Genomic DNA, 5,808 nt, shown 5'->3' on the forward strand with positions numbered 1-5,808 from the left:
TGTGTCATTTAACGTACATTTATGTCTTCCTTTGCCGGACTTTGTGAGACATTGGGAACCTTTGTGAGCACATTCAGGATATATTTTTGAGTCTTTTAATGGGGAGATACTGAAGATGTTTCATGGCACCCAGTGTGTCCCCTTACAAATAATGAAACAATTGACATACTGTATAGACAAGTGTTGCCTCTTTTGAAAAACAATGCACTGAGAAATGCTGTGCCTAGATGTATACAGCTGTATAACAATTTGACTGGTGAAAAAAAGCTGAAACAGTTTGAAAGAGTAGCAGATCAAGTTGTGACCCTTGGTTTACACTATGTACGAAAACTTACTAATGAAGAGATACTGGCTATGAGAGAGAAACTTTCAGTCACCACAGATACAGTTGTGAAAATATTCAGTAGAACTTTCGTCAAAGGAGAACTGTATTACCCAGAGCAGTTCACTAGAGTAATGAAAAGGAACAGCTTCACTGTTTTGTTGGATAATGGACACACTCACTGTGTATTATTACATTGTGGGAGAGAGACTTGATAACAGAAAATGTTTTGCTGTTGGAAGACAGTATGATAAATCACACAGTTCAGTGCTAAATTTAGAAAATGTAGTTGGCTTGAAAAGTGTGTCACAGGGCAGGAAACAGGTTTTTGATGTGATGAAATTCAACAGGAAATGTATGTTAGTTGATCTGCCACATTATGCCAACCTTTATGCATGTATACCTCCACGTTCCAGTGTGGAGGACTGAAATGTCATGTGGAGGAATAAAATGTTGAGGATGAAATGTCATGTCATTTTTTGCTGCTGTTAATGATAATTTAATTTATAATACTCTCTGTCATCTACATTTTATATGTCTAGGAGCCATGAATGTGTTTTTCTGTTGGTTAAGGTTAAGGGTTGTTTTGGTGTTGTTTATTTTGAGTATTATTTAGTTTGTTATTATTTTAGTAGCGGGTCACGTGATTATGGGCGGGGTCTAGCACTTATGTTCACCTGTTGCTTTTCCTTTGTTTCAGGGAGAGAGAGGGGGTGAGCGTGGGTTGCCGTACTTTTTGTTGACCGCCATTTTCGCAATTTTTTCGTTTATCACTCTGATTACTTTGGTTTAGCTTGTACACTTTATTATGAGTTAACCTTTTTTGTTTTGCTAATAAACACTTTGATCTTTGATTAAAAATCTCAGTGAGTTTTTTGTTAGCGCGTCTGACATCCAGGCCCATTCTTAGCCTCTCAGCGACTCTTTAGACTGAAGTCGCTACAATATGAATCAATACATAGCCATATATGGTCCATCCATATATGGCTATATAATGTAAAATGTAATGAATGTCATGCGAAATGTGATTTGGACTATTGTTGATCAAGCTCTCTGTAAACCTATGCATGAGCTTGCTTAACTTATAAAAATACATTGATTCAATAAACATACATGCAATAATGTAAGGCAGTTTTTGTTTGCACAGCAATGTATTTTACAATATATGAATCAATATATAGCAACAGGGGGCGGCACGGTGGTGTAGTGGTTAGCGCTGTCGCCTCACAGCAAGAAGGTCCTGGGTTCGAGCCCCGGGGCTGGCGAGGGCCTTTCTGTGTGGAGTTTGCATGTTCTCCCCGTGTCCGCGTGGGTTTCCTCCGGGTGCTCCGGTTTCCCCCACAGTCCAAAGACATGCAGGTTAGGTTAACTGGTGACTCTAAATTGACCGTAGGTGTGAATGTGAGTGTGAATGGTTGTCTGTGTCTATGTGTCAGCCCTGTGATGACCTGGCGACTTGTCCAGGGTGTACCCCGCCTTTCGCCCGTAGTCAGCTGGGATAGGCTCCAGCTTGCCTGCGACCCTGTAGAAGGATAAAGCGGCTAGAGATAATGAGATGAGATGAGATATAGCAACAGGTTGTTCATCCATATATTGCTATATATTTTCAAATATATGAGCAAGTTTCTCATATATTGAAACATATTTTCTAATGTATTGCAATATAAATTCTAGTATATTGCAATATACTTTCATTTCGTAAGGGATAATTGCCAGAGACATTATAGATGCTTTCCAATTTTAACAAGAGAGAACCAATATTTTTCATGATTTCACCTGAAGTATCCCTTTCACAACCCAACTCTAAGGTGGTATCTATGTCCACGTGACCATGTGATTCCAACACAGGAGAGTCAATTTCATTCTCAGTAGCAACGGGATGCTTTGCGATCACATCAGTCTTTAAGTCTTTCCATGAATGGGACTTGTGTTTTCTACTTCTGTGTGTTGCATAAGTCCCATATATGTTTGTCTTGAATTCACATCCATTAAAAGCACATTCAATGGTTTCATGTCTTTTCAAGTGGGAATTAATATGCTGAAAACAGTCTTTTGTACTAGGATAAAATGAGTCACAAATTTTACATCTGAAAGATTGCACACCTTCACACTCTTCAGTTTCCTGTGAACTGTGGGATCTAGACAAGTGTGTACGCAGGCCACCCCATGTCTTAAAGGAGCAAGGACAGCTTAAATGAAGACAGGGTACTGAATAGCCACAACCAAAGGTACCGTGCTTGACTCGATAATGCTTGAGAAGCTCCCCTTTTGAAGAATCCTCAAATGTGCAGAGCTTGTATTGCCATCCCATAAACTGCCACCTTAAAAAAGATGATAAACAGTGTTACAATACAGAGCAAAAAGACTGATTCAATACCATTTCCATTCATGTACATACTTTTTGGCTAATATGTTTTATCATACAGATCTATTCAAATGACACCCGATTTCATTTACACATTGATGTAAATTATATCTACCACTATAGTTAATGGAAAATCTACACTAAAAAAAAAGTATAAAATTATTCAAAGTTTCAATCCTCCTCTGAGGTTATACACATAGTTAACACTAGACTGTCGGCTTAGTGAGAGAACTCTTAATTGGTTTAATCTTTTTTTTTTTATAATCCAACATATTTAAAGTATCCTGTAGCTCCAGTTCCTTATTGTGTCCAGCGTTCTCTCTCTTAACCCCTCCTATGAACTTAGACACTGCTCCAATACATATGAGCACTCTATGAACCTTAGGTGGGTTACACAAGAGGTTGCAAAGAAATGAACATTCAGTTCAAGGAGGATTTTTCAAAGGAAGATCAGGAGGCCCGCACCAAGTTGTAGTCCAAGGTGCAAGAAGCCAGACGAAATGGGAAAAAGCCTCCTTAAAGGTCCCATGGCATGGTGGTTTGTTGATGCTTTAAACGGGCTCGTGGAGGTTTCCGGATGTTATATCCGCAGCCTTTCTCGAAATGAACCCTCGGCACGTAGATATAGCCTCCTGGGAGAAAGCCCCATTTCAGCGCTTTTCCCAGTGCGTCGTTTTGCTAATGAGAAGCAGGAGGCGGGGAAGGGTAGAGGGTGGGGGCGGGTCTTATCATTAATATTCATGACATGTAAACGTGTTACCTCTGATTGGCTAACAGCACTGTGACGCTACCTCCAGTGGGTCAGAACAAGCGGATGTGGGTGTCTTACTATGGCGAGAGAGAAGGAACAAACCGCGAAGGGAAAAATACCGCGCGCTGACGTCATTAAGGTGCGATGCGAGGAAATAAAATAAATTCAACAAATGTTTGGGTTTTTACTGAACAAACAAACAAATAAAATGAACGAGTGACTTAAAAAAAAGAATGTGGGTGTCTTTGTAAAAACTGTTTTGATTGGCTATTATAACAGAGCATGCTGCATGCTTTTTGGTTTTGTAGCGCAGAGTACCTGGCTAACTGCAGGAAGCGGTTAGCTGCACAGCTAATGTAGCCATTGCAAGGCTAACGTGGCACCAATTTTAAAACACGGCAAAACATAAGCTCATAAGTTACAGTCAATTTCCAGACTAAACTCAGTTTAACAGAGCATGCTGCATGCTTTTTGGTTTTGTAACGCAGAGTACCTGGCTAACTGCAGGAAGCGGTTAGCTGCACAGCTAATGTAGCCATTGCAAGGCTAACGTGGCACCGATTTTAAAACATGGCAAAACGACTTAACAGTTATACACTTACTTGTTCGCTGTTTGTGGCTGATGCAGCAGGGATGCTTGGTACGGACCCAGGCTTCAGTGACAGTTGATGTGCAAAACCTGCCCTGTGCTGTCCCAAGTTGTGGAAACATTCATCAGGAAAATGCTTCAGACAAACATACACCGTCTTAGGTAGACTCGACGGCGTATTATTGGAGTAAATAAAATTAAGCCACTGTGTCTTCAGGGGCTCTCCCGTCGGCAGGAAAAACAGACTCCTTTCTGTGTTGTCACATCCATGTACAGTGCAACTTCCATGTTTGGTGGCAACTTTTGAGCTGGGCGGGCAATCCATACAGTGGGTGGGAATCCAGAGGGGGGGTGTGGGGATCATCTCCCTTGCTGACATAGGCAAGGGAAGAGTTTATCAACGTGCCGTTTTGACGCACCATTCTCAAATGTTGGGCATAGTTTGGTTTACACATTATGAAATTTCTAGCCACTGGGGTGACTTAAGAAGGTCAGAGGAACTCATTTTAACGTTAAAAAACCTCAGAAAGTGAAAATTTCATGCCATGGGACCTTTAAGAGAAGGCGATGCACTTATTGATGGACAAAGAGTTGATCCCTAATTGCTGCTTCCAGAAAGTAAATACTCAGGCACTTTGGTAAAGTATACAATTGCTTCTATTCATAAAAGGAAAAAAAAATCTCAGGCACATTGGTAAAAAAATATGGATGTTTACAGCAAGCAAACACTCAGGTACTTTGTAAAGTCTGATATAAGTCTGTGTTTTATCAGATGAGAGTTAAACTGATTTAACTGTTCAAGAAGTGGGTTTAAACATAAATCTCAATTTTCAAAATAGTGGTGGGTTTTTTTGTGATAGGATGTTAATAAGGACAACATGTTCATTCCTGCATATTAAAACAAAGTTCAGTGCATATTGAAACAATTATGATTTCTTTTGTATCATTGAATGTTCGGGGGTTGAACCCTGATTCATGGTTAGGTCAAATACCTCACAGGAATCCACAACCTGTTTACAGCCACATTATACTGAATTTGTGAACAACAATAAATCTAATTGATTTTTGGAGGTCATCAAACCCAACTTGTATTCAATATACACGGTTTAATGCTGCAGGAAATCGTCAGTGTTCGAGACTAGATTACTGGCTTATCTCTTGTGAGCTGTATAATGATATTTTAGATTGTGAAATTTCAGCCTCTCCGCTCACAGACCATTGTACGATTAGTCTAAACTTATTCACATCTAAGCAACATAAGATCCTTCCTAATATCTGGAAATTTAATCACGACTTATTACAGAACGGTGAATTTTGTGATCAGGTGAAGTCTCTTATTTTGTAGGTTGAAGAGTTAGACATGTCTGATAGGAGTAAATGGGAATGGTTTAAGTTTAAGGTCAAACAAATAGCAATTGGCATGGGTAAAAAACTTTCACGTAAAAGGAGACAAGAACAAAAGGATCTGATTGATAAAATTAATACATTAGTAAATAACACACAACTATCCTTTGAAAACATTTCAGAATTACAGTCACTGCAGTCTCAACTAGACAAAATGTACACAATAAATGGAGCTTCCACTCGATCAAGAGCTGGATGGATTGAACAGGGTGAAAAAAGTTCATCGTATTTCTTTGGACTTGAAAAACAAAGACAAACTAAGGAAAAAAATGAGTAAGCTTATGACCAATGATAATATAATAGAAGATCAGAAATGAGTACAGGATGGAATTTGTCTCTTTTATTGTAACTTAAATTTAATAAATCAGAATGTGACG

The 5,808-nt window shown here is 39.3% G+C and overlaps 1 protein-coding gene across 1 annotated transcript in view; it reads right to left on the reverse strand.

Annotated features, from left to right (window-relative positions):
* Window positions 1-5,808, reverse strand: part of LOC132880045 (tripartite motif-containing protein 16-like) — a 542,736-nt gene that overhangs the window by 175,255 nt on the left and 361,673 nt on the right. The window lies entirely within an intron of this gene.

This window comes from Neoarius graeffei, chromosome 2 (assembly GCF_027579695.1).
Source record: "Neoarius graeffei isolate fNeoGra1 chromosome 2, fNeoGra1.pri, whole genome shotgun sequence".
Lineage (NCBI taxonomy): Eukaryota > Metazoa > Chordata > Actinopteri > Siluriformes > Ariidae > Neoarius > Neoarius graeffei.